This window comes from Choloepus didactylus, chromosome 7 (assembly GCF_015220235.1).
Source record: "Choloepus didactylus isolate mChoDid1 chromosome 7, mChoDid1.pri, whole genome shotgun sequence".
Classification (NCBI taxonomy): Eukaryota; Metazoa; Chordata; class Mammalia; order Pilosa; family Megalonychidae; genus Choloepus; species Choloepus didactylus.
Genome location: NC_051313.1, coordinates 113,677,007 through 113,695,584, shown reverse-complemented (window position 1 = coordinate 113,695,584; position 18,578 = coordinate 113,677,007). Strand labels below are relative to the sequence as shown.

The 18,578-nt window shown below is 37.5% G+C and overlaps 1 protein-coding gene across 5 annotated transcripts in view; it reads left to right on the top strand.

Annotated features, from left to right (window-relative positions):
- The window catches only part of ZFAND3 (zinc finger AN1-type containing 3), a 448,733-nt gene that overhangs the window by 144,910 nt on the left and 285,245 nt on the right, over positions 1 to 18,578 (top strand). Inside the window, exon 1 of one of the 5 annotated variants that reach the window (XM_037843179.1) lies at positions 15,408 to 15,422. The exons of the other annotated variants lie outside the window; for them this stretch is intronic. The gene's annotated coding sequence lies outside the window, so the exon portion shown is untranslated. Of the gene's footprint in view, positions 1 to 15,407; positions 15,423 to 18,578 lie in introns of those variants that run through there. 5 annotated transcript variants of the gene reach the window in all.

Sequence of the window (18,578 nt, the reverse complement as noted above, 5' to 3'; positions counted from 1 at the left end):
CTTCTCGCAATCGCACTATGTTCTATTGTATGCATACCCCACAGTTCACCATTCTCTTCATCAGCTGATATAGTCTTAGGCCACCTCCATCCATTGCAAATCATGAATTCTCCTGCCAAAAACACCAGTGTGCAAATGTCCATTCGTATCTCTGCTCTCAGTTCTTGTAAGTCTGTACTCAATAATGAGATTGCAGGATCTTATGGCAGTGTGATACTTAGCTTCTTCTAGAACCCACGCTACCCTCCAGATGGGCTACACCATCTACTTTCCCCCAATAGTGAATAGGTACATCCCTCTCTCCACCTCTTCTCCAATACTTGTATCTGTTTATTTTTTCCTCTGCAATTATATAGAGATATATTCACATAGCATACAGTCATCCATGATGTACAATCAGTTGTTCACCATACCATCATATAGTTATGCATCAGTCTTTGAACACATTCATTACTCCAAAAACAAAAATTAAAATAAGAATAATTAAAAAAATAAAAAGTGAAAATAAAATAAAATAGAAAAAAAAATCAAATAAAATGGTCAGACAACACCACTGCCAAAACTCCCACATCCCTCCGTTATATCCCCCTGTTATGCATTGGTATATTACTTTTGTTAGAATTAATGGAAGAATATTACAATGTTACTGTTAACTGTAGACTCTGGTGTTCGTTGACTATGTTTCTTTCACCAATACCGTCCCATTTTTAACACCTTCCAAAGTTGACATTCATTTGTTTTCTGACATGTAAAAACATTTTTATATTTGTATGTTTCATCACCATCATTGACTACTCTGTATTTTACTATGTTATATAGTCCCAGTCTTTATTTTCTATCTTTCCTTCTGGTGTCATACATGTCCCTAGCCTTCCTCTTTCAACTTTACTCATAGTAATCTTTGTTCAGTGTACTTAAAATATTGTTACCATCACACTTCATTGTGTATCCATTTCTGAATCTATACAATCAATTCTGTTGAACATTCTTAACCCCTTTAGCATCAAATGCCCAATCTCTACCCTCTTTCTGTCTCCTGATAACCGCTGTTCTTAGCTTTAACTCTCAAAGTTTGATTATTAATGTTAGTTCATATTAGTGAGACCACACAGTATTTGTCCATTTGTTTCTGGCTAATTTCATTCAACATAATGTCCTCAAGGTTCATCTATGTTGTGACTTTATTCTGTCTTACTGCTGCATAATATTCCATCATATGTATATACCACAGTTTGTTTATCCACTCATCTGTCGGTGGCTAATTGGCTGATTCCAACAGTCATTCATGAATAATGCCGCTGTAAACATTGGTTTACAAATGTCTGTTTGTGTCTCAGCTTTCAGTTGCTCTGAGTATATACCTAGTAATGGAATTGCTGGCTCATATGGCAGTTCTATACGTAATTCTTGAGGAATTGCCACACTGCCTTCCAGAGTGGCTGTACCATTCTACATTCCCACCAACCGTGGATAAGCCTCTTCGCTCACATCCTCTCCAGCACTTGTAATTTTTGTTTGTTTGTTTTTTTAAATAGTGGCCATTCTGGTAGGTATAGGTGTGAGATGATATCTCATTGTGGCTTTGCCTTGCATTTCTCTCATAGCCAGGGAAGTTGAGCATCTTTTCATATGTTTTTTAGCCATTTGTATTTCCTCTTGAGAAAAGTGTCTGTGTATAGGTCTTTTGTGGCCTTGGTTACATTTATTCCTAAATACTTGATTCTTTTTATTGCTATGGTTAATGGTATTTTTTTCTTGATTTCCTCCTCATGTTGCTCATTACTGGTGTATGGGAACACTGATGATTTTTGCATGTTAATCTTGTACCCTTACACTTTGCTTTCATTTAATAGCTGTAGTAGCTTTGCTGTAGAATTTTCTGTACTTTCTACATATAGGATCATGTGATATGCTAACAGTGAAAGTTTTACTTCTTCCTCTCCAATTTAGATGCCATTTACTTTTCTTGCCTTGTTGCTTTAGCTAGAACTTCCAGCTCATTGTTGAATAACAATGGTGACAGTGGGCATCCCTGTCTTGCTCCTGATCTTAGAGGGAAAGCTTTCAGTCTTTCCCCATTGAGTATGATGTTAGCTGTGAGTTTTTTGTATATTGCCTTTATCATATTCAGAAAGGTCCCTTCTATTCCTATCCTTTTGAGTGTTTTCATCAAGAAAGGATGTTGAATTTTGTCAAATGCCTTTTCTGCATCAATCATGTCATTTTTCTGCTTTGATTTATTGATGTGGTGTATTACATTAATTGTTGTGTTGAACCAGCCTTGCATAATAAGTCCCACATGGTCGTGGTGTATAATTCTCTCAATGTGCTGCTGGATTTAATTTGCAAGTATTTTGTTGATGATTTTTGCATCTATATTCATTAAAGAGTTGGTCTCTAATTTTCTTTTTTAGTAACATTTTTTGACATTTGTATTAGTCTGATGTTGGCTTCATAGAATGAGTTAGGTAGCTTTCCCTCTTGTTCAGTTTTTTTGAAGAGTTGGAGCAGGATTGGTACTAATTCTTTCTAGATTGCTTGTTAGAATTTACATGTGAAGCATCTGGTCCTGAACTTTTCTTTTTTGGAAATTTTTGATGACTGATTCAATCTCAATACTTGTGATTGGGTTGTTGAGGTTGTCTGTTTCTTCTCAAGTCAGTGTTAGTTGTTCATGCTTTTTGAGGAAGTTGATCATTTTATCTGAGTTGTCTAGTTTATTAGCATATGGTTGCTCATAGTATCCTGTCATTACCTCCTTTATTTCTGTGTGGTCAGTAATTATGTCCCCTTTCCCATTTCTGATTTTATTTATTTCCATCACTTTTTTTGGTTGTCGTTGTTGTTGTTAGCCTAGCTAAGGGACTGTGCCGGTTTGGATGTGTTATATCCCCAACACCATGTTCTTGAATGCCATCTTGTGAGGGTGACCTTTCAGTGTTGATTAGGTTGAAATCCTTTGATTGAGTGTTTCCATGGAGATGACTCAATCAACTGTGAGTGAAATGTTTGATTTGATAATTTCCAAGGAGATATGGACCCTGCCCGTTCAGGGTGGGTCTTGATTTAATCACTGGAGTCCTGTAAAAGAGCTCACAAACAGAAGGACGTCAGAGCAGCTGAAAGTAACATTTTGGAGAGCAGCTGAGAGACATTTTGGAGACAGCTGCTCAAAACAGATTTTTGCTGACACTTTGGAGACTAGCCCAGAGTTTGCCTGGGAGAAACTAAGAGAACACCCCGGATGCCTAGAGAGAAATGTCCTGGGAGAAAGCAATTTTGAAAGCCAGAACAGGGTCCATTGATTTTTTTTTATTTTCTCCAAGAACCAACTTCTGTTTCTGTTGATTATCTCTATTGTTTTCATGTTCTCAATTTCATTTATTTCTGCTCTAGTCTTTGTTATTTCCTTCCTTTTGTTTGCGCTGGGGTCAGTTTGCTGTTTTCTCTCTAGCTCCTCCAGGTGAGCTGTTAATTCCTTGATTTTTGCTCTTCTTTTTAAAATGCAGGTGTTTAGGGCAATAAATTTCCCCCTCAGCACTGTCTTGGCTGCATCCCATAAGTTTTGATATTTTGTGTTTTCATTTTCAGTTGCCTCAAGATATTTACTAATTTCTCTTGTAATTTCGTCCCCTATGCACTGGGTTAAACACAGAGTGTGTTGTTTAGCCTCTATATATTTGTGAATTTTCTGATCTTCTGCCTGTTACTGTTTTCCAGCTTCACTCCATTATGATCTGAGAAAGTGTTTTGTGTAATATCAGTATTTCTAAATTTGTTGAGACTTGCTTTGTGACCAAACATGAGTCTATCCTAGAGAATGATCATGAGCACTTTGGAGAAATGTGTATCCTGTTGTACAGTAAATGAACTAGACTTCCCATACATTTTCCATAAAATGTATGGAAATAAAATGTATGTAAGTGTCTTGGAGTTGGTCTATTCAGAACTATTCTGTTTGTCGCTCGTTGTACTTCTTGAATCTTTAATTTTATGTCTTTCATAAAAGTTGGGAAATTTTCAGTGATTACTTCTTTTATTATTCTTTCTGCCCCTTTTCCCTTCTCTTCTCCTTCTGGGACACCCATAACATGTATATTCATGCACTTCATCTTTTCATTCAGTTCCCTAAGACCCTGCTTGTATTTTTCCATTTTTCTCTTTTCTGTTCTTTTGTGCATATGATTTCAGAGTATCTGTCTTGTAGTTCACTGATCCTTTCTTCTCCCTCTTCGAATCTACTATTTTATGTCTCCATTTTATTTTTCATCTCTTCTGTTGTACCTTTCATTCCTGTGGGTTCTGCCATTTGCTTTTTCAAGCTTATGACTTCTTCTTTATGGTCATTCAGTGTCTTTATGTTCTTCACCTTTTTTCCCCCCACATTTTCCTTTGTTTCTTGATTTGATTTGGAAGAATTGTTTGAACATCTTTCATTAGTTGTTTCAACTCCTGTATCTCAGTTGAAGTGTTAGTTTGTTCCTTTGACTCGCCCATATTTTCATGTTTCCTAGTATGGCTTGTGACTTTTAGCTGTTTAGGCATCTGATTTTCTTTATTGGCTTATTCTGCAGCTTGTTTTCACTCTTTTACGTAGGGTTGTCTTATTGGTTGGCTTTTTTCTCTATCTGTTGTTTGGTATTCAGTTCAACTTATTCTAGACCTCTAACATAGCTTTTGTTCAGTTGACCAGGTTTTTTCAGCTCTTGTTTTTCTGGTTCTTGCCTTGCCTCTATGTAACCTTTCTGTAAGGGGCTCTCCCCAGAAATGATCAACTCCAATCAGATTTTCCCAGTCCAGACAAGGCCCAGATCTCAGGAGGAGGATGTTTTCCATATCAGGTTTTGCTGGCTAGAGAGTTCTTTTTTGGCAGTTTTTCTCTTTCAGTATCTTAAATATATCATACTACTGCCTTCTCTCCTCCATGGTGTTTGATGAGAAATTAGCACTTAGTCTTATTTGGCTTCCTTTGTGTGTGGTGAGTCACTTTTCTCTTGCTGCGTTCTGAATTTTCTCCTTCTCTTTGGCATTTGACTGTCTGATTACCATGATTCTTGTAGTAGGTCTATTCAGATTTATTCTGTTTAGTATACATTGATCTTGAATTTTCATATTTATGTTTTTTTTTTTAAGGGAAATTGTTAGCAGTTATTTCTTTGAATATTTTTCCTGGCCCTTTTCCCTTCTACTTCTGGGACACTGATGATGCATATATTTGTGCACTTGGTGTTGTCAATCACTTCCCTGAGACACTGCTCAAAGTTTTCTCTTTTTTGTCCATTTGTTGTTTTATCTCTTCAGACTTGGTTGATCTGTCTTCTAGCTAGCTGATTCTTTCTCCTGATTCTTCAAATCTGCTATTGTGTGTTTCCAGTATATTTTTAAGTTTATGTACAGTGTCTTTTATTTCCATCATCTGTTATTTTTCTGTTTATCCTTTCAAATTCTCTTTTATGCTCTTCTAGTGTCATCTTAATATCCTTTATTTCTTTTTGTATATTTTCCTTCATTTACTTGACTTGATTAATGAGAAATTTTTGCACATCTTTGATTAGTTGTTCCAGATTCTGTATCTTTTCTGACATTTTGATTTGTTCCTTTGACTGGGCCATTTCTTCTTGATTGCAGTATGCCTTGTGGTTTTTTGCTGTTATTTGGTAATCTTATTATCTTGATGCTCTATTCTGAAGAATGATTTCTCTTTCTTGACTTGGGTTTAGTAGTTGTTGGGGTTTGTATTAGTGCACTGCTTTGATAGTTGTGGTGTCCATATTTCTCAGCCACTGCAGGGCCAGTTACCCCTGCAGGGGTGTATGTAGACCATCTCCAGTGGGCCTGGGATAGGGTCTGGAGAGGCTCAGAAAAGTTCTGCAGTTCCCCTGCGCTCTCTGGCCTGCCCAGCAGGTGGCTCTGCTTTGTGATTCAGTTGTCCTGAGAAGATGTGTACCTCCTGGAGCTCTTGCCCCGTCTGTCTGGGCAGGGGTTCTTGTGCCTTCACTTCGCAGGCCAAAATCTTGTTCAGTGTGGGGTTGTGCCCCTCACTTTACTTGCAGTGGAGGATTCCCTCAGTGCCCCAGTCTGCAGCTGTCCACCAGGCAAGGATTGGGCCTCCCGCTGTTATTTCCCTCATGGGTGGGTTTGTGGCACCCAGATGCACACAGTCTCTGTCCACGTTTTCTCCGACTCTTCATACCTTACTGATCTGGGCCTTGAAATGTCTTCCCCTGTCCCCTGGGTCAGTTGATTTGGATAGTTTCTGCCTGGCTCTTTTCTGCTTTTAGGGAAGATTTTGTAGTCCCTTCCCTGATACCTCCATTTTGAAAGCTTTTCCTTACTGCCCTTTTGTATTTTGCTGTTCCTTGTTGCTCAGGTTTCTCCATGGGTCTCTGTGGGCTGGTGTCTTAGAGTCTGGATATGGCTGGGGATCTGTCTCATGGCTTTGAGAGATTTTATAGTCTGTGTGCCTGGTGGGAAGTGGGAGGGATCCTGCTGCTGCCTCTTTGACCAGGCTGGGTGGGACTCATTGAGAGGGAGGGGAGTGTACCATCCAGTTTGCAACAAAAGTTTCCTACCTGATGTTTTTCTCTTTCTTTGATTCACCATTTGTGGGATCCTTCTCAGTTTATCCCTTCCTCCAGAGTTTTGAACAAGTGCGAATTGTCCTCTTTTTTTTTTTTTGCTGAATCTCTGGGGAGAGGTTTTCAGTAGCTGTTTACGTCACCATGTTGATGATGTCACTGGTAGACCATGGTTCTGTTATGTGGCTTTTTGTATTTGTTTCAATACTAGCCTTGTTGCTGCAATCCTTTGATTGTTTTCTATAACCTTGAGAAAGATAATTCCTGCTAGTTCTTGTTTCTTTTTTTCAAAGCCTCTATGGCGGGAAGGAACCCTGAAGCTTCTCTCCTGTCTTGATCAGCTTCTCACTCTGCAGTCTTGATGAAGGTGGGGCCAAACAATGTTTGTTTTTTAATATCAGTAACTTTACCTGCACATCTTTATTTTTCTTGTATTTGTATCTTGCTAGATATTGGCTTCTCCAGTAACTTTACCTGCACATCTTTATTTTTCTTGTTTTTGTATCTTACTAGATATTGGCTTCTCCTTCTGTTCGGGCCCATATCGAGTTTGTGCTGAGCACAGGCTGGGGCTGTTATGAGTCCAAAAAACATGCCAGATGATAGGTCTGGAGCCGTTCAAGAATCCATACAATGCGGCGAGTCATGGTTTAAGTAGAGAGTTTAAGGTTTATTAGAGGAAGAGAAAGCAGGTGGGAGCCAGCAGAAAAGAAAGAAAAGAGAAATGGCTCCAGCTCTCTATCTGAGAGCAGCATTTTTTAACGAAAAAAAGGAACCCACGTTGGGTAGGGTATCTGCTGTGATGTTCTGTGCCTCGATTGGGTAAGTGTGTATCTAGTTTTGGGCTAATTGGTTGGTAGAGTTCGGAGACAATATTCTTTTTAGGAAAGCGGCTGCGTTATCTAACTAGGGAGAGGAGGCCTTTTTGGTTTTTCATCTTATAGACATATCTGACCTTGCCTTACCCCCCTTTGAGGGGCCACTGTGGCTGGAACAGCCTTGAACAGCTTTGAACAGCCTTCATTCTTTAATATATGGGACACCTGTTTTCTGTGAGATAAGCTGCGGGGCCCTTGGGTTAGAAACTCCTTCTACATGTTAGTTTCTTATTCTGGAATCTAACACCAGGCACAGAAGTAGACATTGATTTTTGGGACTTAAGAACAGGTTCTCTGGTGGTAGCCAATCTGGATGTTTAGTACTCTGTGAGGAATAGGATTGTGGGGTGGTGTTGGGGAGCAGTAATTTGTGGTTTTAGGATAAAGACATTCTGTATAGTATGAGGAAAACAGATCTCTAGAATAATCATTAAAAGGGCATAAAACCTGATGTTTTACTAAGATTAGTGTTTAAAACTAAGATATAATCAATTCTTTTGTAACATTCATCCCCCCGGGGGGAGGAGTGTTTACTTTCCTGAAGGGGCTCTGGGCTGCCACACCTCCTACATGATTTGTAGATGTTTTGTTGGTACTTGCATCTTAACTGAGTGTCAAGAACTGACAGGTTGCATCCTTTTTTTTTTTTATCTTCATTTTATTGAGATACATTCACATACTATGCAGTCATACAAAACAAATCGTACATTCGATTGTTCACAGTACCATTACATAGTTGTACATTCATCACCTAAATCAATCCCTGACAGACAGGTTGCATCTTGTACTTTTATTTTTTCTTGGCTGTTTTCCAGCTATCATTAAGTACCTTGTGATTTTCTTTCTAATCATATAGCTGTCCTTGCTTGCCTGTTAATCTTGTAGCTTGAACTTTAGTAACTATCATTTCCCAGTTTCGTGAGTCATTTCTGATGAAGAAAGATCTAGTGATATACCCTAGGTTTACTTATCATCTTTCATTAAAATTATCCTATATTCCATCTGATTTTCCATAAATATGGATAAGTGAATGCATCTGCCTGGAAGCCTAAATTCTTAATAATGAAAAGAGATGAATGTACACTTTACCAGGATGAAGCAGAAATATTTCCTACTTTTTCGATAGGTGCATATGTAATTCCTCAACATTTTGTATGTAATGATGGTTGCAAAAATGGTGTAAAATGCAAAGCTCAGTATTTTGCCTTAGTAGAAGTGGTTCTTTAGAAGAATTGTTAACCCATTACAGAGGTTTCATAGCCATTTAATTATTTTGATCACTATTTGGTGAAAAAAACTGACTTCCATAAATGGTAGTATCCCTTTACCCCTACCCCTTTGTAACAGCAGCATGATAGCCAGGAGTAAAGTTAGGACATGTAATGTCTCAGTGGTCTCTCCATGAAACTTATTTGTTCTGAGTTTAGTTTTTGGGCTTTTCTTATGGTACCAAATGGTTGGTGAATCTTCTGTGTGTTGCTTTCCTGGGAAAAGGACAATGACTTTTTAATGGACCAATGGTAATACTTATTGTAGTATGGAATTTTAAAAATTTGTTTTTTATTCCAACATTGCTTTATTGAGGTATAATTTACATATAGTAAAACACATGAATTTCAGTGTATAACTTAATAAATTTTGACAAAGGTACACCCTATGTAATTTTTACCCAGATCAGATGTAGAACATTTTCGTCACCCCAGAAAGTGCCCTACATTGATGTAGAATTCTGAAAAAAATATTTTTAAAAAAAGAATGGGAAATTTATGAGAAATTTAATAATCATTTAATTATTAACTTGTATAAAATTTCTCTAGGTAGGTAGAAAACAGTGAACCTAGTCTTTTATTTTTCCTGTATTTTCTCTACTCCTAAAGTGAATTTGGCTGAGCATCAGTCTAATGTATAGTTTGAATTTCCTAAAATATCATACATATTTGCATCTGAGTAGTTGTAGAAAGCAGGCAATTCTCCATCTCTAAATAAGGAAAAGAAAGGTGTTTTTGTCAACTTAAATATAGACATGTAGGAGTGTAGATAAAATTGTCAAATGTCTAATTAAATGCACATGCATATTTAAAAAAAATCTTTTTATTTTAAGATAACTGTAGATTCACTTGTGGTTGTGTGAAGAAAATAATACAGAGAGCTCTTGAATATCCTTCATCCATTTTCTCCCAACAGTAACCACACATGCATGGTTAAGATCACTGATTATTAGAAATGTTTATTTGTATAAATTTCTAATATAAATTCAGAAATATTACTTTTCCACACTCATTTTATCAAACAGATTTATTCAGCTTCCTATACATCTTATCAGGTATCAATGTCTTTGGAACTTACATTCTTAAAAAAATGTATTTTATTCATATATATTCACATGCTATATAAACCATGTGATGAGTACATACAGTCACTGGCTCACAGTATCATCACATAGTTGTGCATACATCCCCCAGTCAAATTTAGAACATTCTCATTACTCCATTAAAGAAATAAAAAGAAAACCCTAATCCTCCTATACTCCTTATCCCCCCATTATTATTATTATTATTTTTTTCTAGTAAGCAGACAGAAAGTTCATTAAGTGCAGTATGCATGATGTGAAAGAACACGTGGGCATCCCCACAAGAAGATAGAGGCAAGAGGCAAGAGGCCCTGGCACTGTGGGACAATCTGCTTTTATAGATTTTTTTTAATTTTGTAATTTTTATTAACTATTTTATGACTCTCCCCATTCTCCTCCTTACTTGATGCTTGATCTTAGATGACTTACTCAGTGGGGTCTGTTGGCCCACCCTTCTCCCTCCTTTGTTGTTGCTGGATCATAGATGACTGGCTCACATGGGTTCCATTGTTCCTAGTTGCTGTTTATTGCTGCTCTTCTCAGAGATATTTTTCTCCTTGCTGCCTGATTGCTTCTTGAAATTTGCCCTTGGCTTATCAGTCGGCCATGCCCTAATTTCAAGCCTGCCTCAACTTCCTCTTAAAGAGCTCTAGCTCCCCTTAATCTTAAGGGAATTTGGACTGATGGTCCGCCATTTGTAGCTGCTTCAAGCTCTCACTGGGTTGCAGGCCCTACTTGTGAGAGCATAGAAGTCTCTGACTAATCTATTGAGGGTGGCTGGTTGAGTCTAGGGAACAGGAGTGTAGCTTCTAGCAAGGAAGAATTTGTTGTGAAAGGCTTCTACTCTGAAAAAAAATAACCAAACTGGATGAGAAATTTTAGTACACATGGTCTAAACAGAAGCAGGAGCAAGACTGACCTCAGGGTATTTTTTTCTTAGAGTTTTCAGGAACACTGTTGTTTGGGGCTTGGCATACTGTGGCAGTTTGCAATATCTGACTGAAATTTGCATAAGAATAACATCTAGAATGATTCTCAATGCTATTTGAAATTTCTTAGCCCCTGCAATTTTATTTCCCTTTTTGGGAAAATAATCCTACAGTGCAAGGGCCAGGCTCATCCCTGGGAGTCATGTCTCATATTTCTAGGGAGACTTAACATCCCTGGAAATCTTGTCCCACCTACTCCCCCTATTATTGACCCATATTATTGGTGTGGAATAATACTGTTTATGAAAGAGTATTAAAATACTACTGTTAACTATAGTCCATAGTTTGCATTAGGTACATTTTCCCCCCATTTACTCCCCTATTATTACTCCTTGTGATAGTGTTGTACATCTGCTCTAGGACATGAAAGAACTCTTTTATGTTTGTATAGTTAATCATGGAATTGTCCACCACAAGATTCACTGTGTTAGAGATTCCCGTATTTTAACTTCCAGCTTTCCTTCTGGAGACATACATGACTTTAAACTTCTCCTTTCTGCCACACTCACACACCATTCAACACTATTAATTATTCCCAAAATAACATGTTACAGTCACCTCTGTCCATTTCAAATGTGTAAGTTCACCCTAGTTAAACATTCTGCAGATATTATGCAACCACTTCCCAATCCTTATCCTCATTCTATATCCTGCTAACCTATATTCTATATTTTATGTCTGTGAATTTACATATTATAATTAATTCATATCAGTTAAGATCATAAAGTATTTGTCCTTTTGTGTCTGACATATTTCACTTAACATAGTGTCCTCAAGGTTCATCCCTGTTGCATGCTTCAGCAGTCCATCTCACTGCTGAATAATATTCCATCCTATATATATATACACGACATTTTGTTTATCCATTCAGCAGTTGATGGACACTTGGGTTGTTTCCATCTTGTGGCAATTGTGAATATTGCTGCTGTGAACATCTATGTGCAAATGTCTATTCGTTTCCCTGCTTTCAGATCTTCTGGGTATATCCCGAGGAAGAGTAAATGCACCAAGTTTTCTGTGTACAGCCAGTACAGGTCCCTTGGTTCCTGACTTCTGTCATGGGAGCGCCAGGCCACAAGGCTGAGAAAGATTATCTTCCCAGCTAATTGCTGAGATGGGTGTTTGGGAGTGGACAGCTCCTCCCTCCCCTGCTTGGCCAGCCAGTTTGCAGTTGCCAGCATCAGCAGCGGTCCCAGTTGAATAAACTCACCACGTCCATTCAGACTTAATTTCTCCACTGTTTCATCCAAGCCCTCACTATATATTGTAGAGGTCCTTCTCTGGCTTCTTGTACCCTGGAACCACTGTCCCGGTCGTTGTCTGCCTTTTCTCTAGTTCTTCCACACAGGAGAAGCCTCTCCTATTCTGCCATCTGGATGGGGCCATACACTGGCATCTAGGTTGTCTTTTGATTGTTGAGTTGTAGGATTTCTTTATACGTACTGGATATCAAACCCTTACCAGATACATGGTTTCCAGATATTTTCTCCCTTCAGTTGACTGCCTTTTCACCCTTTTGACAGAGTCCTTTGTAGCACAGAAGTATTTAATTTTGAGGATTTCCAGTTTATCTATTTTTTCTTTCGTTGCTTGTGTCTTGGATGTAAAGTCTAAGAAACTACTGCCCATTACTGGATCTTGAAGATGTTTCCCTACATTTTCTTCTAGGAGTTTTATGATACTGGATCTTGTATTTGTGCCTTTGATCCATTTCCAGTTAATTTCTGAATAAGATGTGAGATAGGGGTCTTCTTTCATTCTTTTGGTTATGGATATACAGTTCTCTCAACACCGTTTATTGAAAAGACTGTTCTGCCTCAGTTGAATGGACTTGAAAGCCTTATGAGAAATCAACTGATTGTGGATCTGAGGGTCTGTTTCTGTCAGTTTGATGCCATCTATCAATATGCCTATCTTTATGCCAGTTTTGACCACATACTTTTGAGCACTTCCGCTTTATAATATGCTTTTGAAGTCAGGAAGCATGTTACCTCACACTTCATTCTTCTTTTTCAAGATGTTTTTGGCTATTCAAGGCCCATTACCTTTCCAAAGAAAATTGATCATTAGCATCTCCATTTCTGCCAAGTAGTCTGTTGAAATTTTTATTGGTATTACATTGAATCTGTAGGTCAATTTGGGTAGAGTTGACATCTTAATGACATTTAGAATCCATGAACACAGATGTCTTTCCGTTTATTCAAGTCTTCTTTGATTTCTTTTAGGAGTGTTTTGTAGTTTTCTGTGTACAAGTCTTTTACAACCTTGGTTAGGTTTATTCTTAGATATTTGATTCTTTTAGGTGCTATTGTAAACATTTTTTATTTCTTGATTTCCTCTTCAGATTGCTCATTACTATTGAATAGAAACATTATTGATTTTTACATGTTAATCTTGGGTCCCAGAACTTGCTTATTAGCTTAAATAGCTTTGCTGTCATTTATTCTGGATTTTCTAAGTACAGGATCATGTCATCTGCAAGAGATGAAAGTTTTATTTCTGTCTTTCTAAATTGGATGCCTTTTATTTCTTTGTTTTGCCTTATTGCTTTAGTTAGTACTTCTAGCCCCATGTTTAATAGCAGTGGTGACAATGGTCATCCTTGTCTTGTTCCTGATCTTAGAGGGAAAGCGTCAGTTTCTCACCATTGAGTTTGAAGTTAGCTTGGGTTTTTATTAGTTGCTTTTAACTTCTCTGTTATTGGCCATGGTTTTCAGAAGACATTGTAGTCACTTCCTTACACATTGTTTGAGATGTGTAATGCTGTGCACTTTAAAAATCTGTGAATGTTGCTATTACTGGAAATTTTATCCCAAGCCACAATTTTTCATTCATTTAACATTTGAAGAATTGGCACCAATTTTGATTTCATTTGCAATGTCTCTACCATTCCAAGTCTTTTATGGTGATTTCTGAATGATCTTCAGAAGCCCTTTGTCAGTGTCATCTATCTCTTTTAATTGCTAGATCATACTTCAGAATTAAATGGTAAATCTTTGTTTATTTTTCCTCTTTTTTTAAAAAGCCTGTTTTGGTTAAAAATTTTGACAGAGCTTCCAATACTAGTGCTGCTTGAGCTTCTTTTAGATCTCCGTGTTTCTGCCCATTGATAAGAGCTCACTGTCTAATAATACCTTTGATAGACTGATTAGACAAATGTTCCTTTACAGTGATTCCATTGACACTGTCGTCTTCTTTTGATATTGAATTTTTCACTTTCAGTGTTTGTGACACTTTTTTTTTTTTCATATTTAGTGTAAAATAATTGACGTCTACCTCAAAATGAAAGTTTCAATTGTAAAGCAATTCCTTCTTTCTGAAGGATAATTTTGGGGAAGTAATTCCCCACTTGTATTTGGGCATATATGGTAAGACAGCTGCAACCACTGTATATACAGTGTGTCAAGTTTCACATGTGGAAAAGCTATTTGACATTATAATTCAGTTATTTTTTTTTTTCTCTTGTTTTCTACAAGGCCTTTGACCTTTTGATTTTTGTTTTCCTTCTTTTGACAGATTTACAGATGACCATGCCTCATCTTCTTTTTAATTGTTAGATAGAGCTGGCCTAAGCTTTTACTAATGTGTACAGGGCCTCAGTTGATAATGTGACTTTTTACGTCTGTGTGTCTTTTTAGTTCAGGGACTTAAAACAAGAAAATCAGAGATATATACTGTGTCCTTGGCTGTCCTTAAGTTTGGTTATAAAATGTTAAGACACTAGTAATTCAAATACCTCACCTGAATCTAAATCGTTACATTGAAGTTATTTTAAAAAGTGAGCGCAACCCGTGTTACTTCGTTCTAGAAAATAATCTTTATTAAAAGCTCCATCTTTTCCTTTGTAATATTTCCTTAAAAAGAAAACATTAAGACATTGTCTCAATGATTTAGAGTGATGTGTAACTGTTCAGACAGGCTGGATGTATTGTTGAATGCTTCCTTTGTCATTGCCATCTGGCATGTAATGCATTTGAACTGGCCTTTTTCTTGTTTGCCTGGGGTGAGCAGGGAGTGATGATTTAGTAGAACTATTTGTTGCTTCCTAGCTGTTGTAGAAGTTAAACTTCCTGGTTTTAAGGGTAAATGGTGGCAGGCAGATTGTTACTTAGCTTATCTAAGTAAATTGCCTTAATCTTACCTTTAAGGCAACTGTGATTATTTTTACAGTGGAGGAAGCATGTCGTTTCCCCTTCCTCCGTCCCTCCCTCTCTTTCTTCCTTCTCTTTTTTTCCTCTAGGTTAGTGTGCCAGTTTGAATGTATTGTGTTCCCCAAATGCCATTATCTTTGTGGTCTTGTGTGGGGCAGACGTTTTTGGTGCTGGTTGGATTTGCTTCGAATGTGCCCCACCCAGCTGTGGGAGATGATTCTGATGAGATGTTCTCATGGAGGCGTGGCCCTGCCCATTCAGGGTGGGCCCTTATCAGTGGAGCTATATAAATGAGCTGACTCAGAGAGAGGAGACTAACTGAGTGCAGCTGGGAGTGATGTTTTGAAGAGAAGCAAGCTTGCTAGAAAGGAACGTCCTGGGAGAAAGCCGTTTTGAGGCCGGAGCTTTGGAGCAGACGCCAGCTGCCTTCCTAGCTAACAGGTTTTCCGGACATCACTGGCCATCCTCCGGTGAAGGTACCCGATTGCTGAGGTGTTTCCTTGGATGCTTTGTGGCCTTAAGACTGTAACTGTGTAGTGAAATAAACCCCCGTTTTATAAAAGCCTGTCCATCTCTGGTGTTTTGCATTCTGCAGCATTAGCCAACTAGGACAGTTAGTAAAGGAGCTTGATTTAGAAACTGTGAGTAGTCTCTTTTTACAGATTGGTTCCCTCTTTAAGAATAGATTTCTTGGTTTTATGATCCTTGCCTAACCTAGAGAAGTTTTAGGAACCATTAGACTGGAAGGGCTTGTCATATTTGTGTATTGGTTTTCTTTGTTCTCCTCTTCTTTTTCTTATGTCCCAGGCTCTTCCTCATTGTAGGGAAAAAAATGTTGAGGAGCATTGATATGGTGACAGGGGTGGGTTGTATTTCATATTAGTATTAAAATGGTTTTTGGGGCTTGGCTTCTGTGTTTGTGTGGGGTGGGTGGTATATATGTTCATCCACTTTCCCTGGGTGGGGGAGGGAGATGATTTGTAGTCAGTAATATATTATAAATAAGAAGTTTTTAGAATTAGCCAGGATGCAACACATAATTAAAGCAAAATAACTTTTTCCCCCATCAACCACAGATTTAAAAGTCATAAAATACTCATTGTTGGTGAGGCTGTATTGAAGAAAGTACTTTCAGATGCCTCTGGTGAGAGTTGTACCCTGGTAGAACTTATCTGGAAAGTAATTTGGAAGTTCTTAACCAATATTTACAAAAACATGTAGCAATTCCCCTTCTCAGAGTTAGGTTTAAAGAAAGTCATTTAGAAAAAGATTTATGAACAAATATTTATGTCCCGATATGCTCATAATAGCATTATTTATAATAGAAAAATCCTAGGAAAAAGACTGATAGTAAAAGTGACTATAATATTATGTGTAATGGACTATCACAGAGAAACAAAAGTGTTTTTGAAGACTATTTAATGTCATGGGAAATGTCATTAAATGTAAAGTGAAAAATAGGAAATATATATATTTTTATTTTGCATTTATTTAGGAACTATTGGCTATGTACAAAAGAAAATACATAATGTATAAGTTATGAGGCATATAGAATGAACACTTGTGAACCTATCATACAACTTTACCAATGCAGTTAAATATAATAAATTCTTAATTATGTATATCTATTCATGAGAAGGAAGAATTTCAAAATGTTAACAATTCTTATTTGGGGGAGGTAAGACTATAAATGGTCTAGTTTTTGCTTAAGTGCTGCTTTTATTTTTCTAAATTCTATATGAGGAACATGTATTTTCAAAATCAGAAAATAGTAAATGAAGAAAAAAATTTAAATTTTTCCTAATTCCATCCCATTGGAAAGAAACTTCTGACAGTTTTCTACTACCTGTTATCTTCTGAGTGACAGTGCATGTCCAGGTATCCAGGATGGCATTGTCTTCAGTTGTAGGTGGTACAGTATGACAGAGCTCCTAAGAGGTGTCAAGCTGAAATGTCCTGTCCTCTAGGTGGCATTTGAATGACCTTTACAAAATATATTTTGAAAACCTGTTTAGATTTTTCGTGGTTCATGACTCTAAGAGAGGATTCATTTCTTCATTAAACAAATACTTATTTGGTGCTTAATAAGCACCAAACAAGAATGACCAGAAGGTCTTTGCTCTTATGACAGTTACCTTCTAGTGATGGGAGGTAACTGTTATACATGTGAGAAAACAGAGAATGATGTATTGTGAAGAAATTAAAATAGGAAAAGTACTGATTTAAATTGGATGGTTAGGGGATAGCCTGTTGAGGAGGTTTGATCCAGCACCTGAGTGACAAAGATTCAGTCTTAACTGTGGTTTGGAGATAGAGGGAACAGCATGGAAGAGCTCTACAACATATTCTGGGAGCAGAAGAAAGGCCACTGTGATTGGAATGTGGTGAGAGAGGCAAAATGGTAAGAGATGAAGAGGGGACATTGGCAGAGCCAGATCGCAAGTGTGCTTTGAGGCTTTGGTAAGAAGTTTGAATTTTATACTAAATGCAATAGGAAATTGTTGGATGACATTAAGCAAGAAAGAGCATGAAATGTTTTTTTTTTTTTAATTTTTATTTTTTTTAAAGATTGTGGTTGCTGTGTGGAAAATCATGGTAAGGGATCAGGAGTGAGTGTGGGGAGAACAACAGTTAAAAGTCATTCACATTGGTCTAGGTGAGAGTTAATTGTGGTCAGAATGGAAGAGGTGGAGAGGGAGAAAGTGGGTAAATTTGAGGTCTAAATAATTTGGAAGTAGGGCTACTGGATCCTGCTAAGTAGAGGCATACCTTGGAGATATTATGGGTTTGGTTCCAGACCACTGTGGTAAAGCATATATCACAATAAAGCGAGTCACATGAATATTTTGTTTCCCAGTGCATCTAAAAGTTTTATTTTTACTCCTCTGTAGTTTAAGTGTGCAATAGCATATGTCTAAAAAAACAATGTACGTGTCTTAATTAAAATGTGATACAGAGACACAAAGTAAGCACATGCTGTTGGAAAAATGATGTTAGACTTGCTTCATACAGAGTTGCCACAAACCCTCAATTTGTAAAAAACAAAACAAAACACAACAAAACACAATGTCTGTGAAGTGCAGTGAAGTGAAATGCAATAAAACACGATATGCCTTTATTTTGTATGCAGGAAAGAAGGGAATCAGAAATGGTTCCTAGGATTTTGGCTTGAGCAACTGAAAAGATAATGTTGCCATTTATAAGGTAGAGAAGATTGGATGGCAAATTTGAAGAGAATATTGAGAGCTCTAATTTGAAATGATAAGTTGAGTAGAATGTTGAGAGGTCAGATAGTCAGATGTATGAGTTTGGAGCAAGGTGAAGGTGTTTTGGCTGAAGGTTAAGCCTTGCTGGTCTTTGATGTATAGATTTAGTATTTAAGGTATGTAATCACTAAGGGAGAAGTAGAGGATTGAGGACTGAGTCCTGGGACCTCCAGTCTTGCAGTGGAGGAGGAAGCCAGCAGAAGTGGCTAAGACGGGGTGGTTAGGTGAGAGGAATAGTGGGTGGTGGGTGGGTTTAGTTTTGATTTAGGACCAGAGTGAAAAGAAGGTAAAAGGAAGAGTTTCAAGGGTAGTTATCTGGGTTGAATACTGCTAAGAGGCAGAGTAAGATGATATCAGAGACATAAA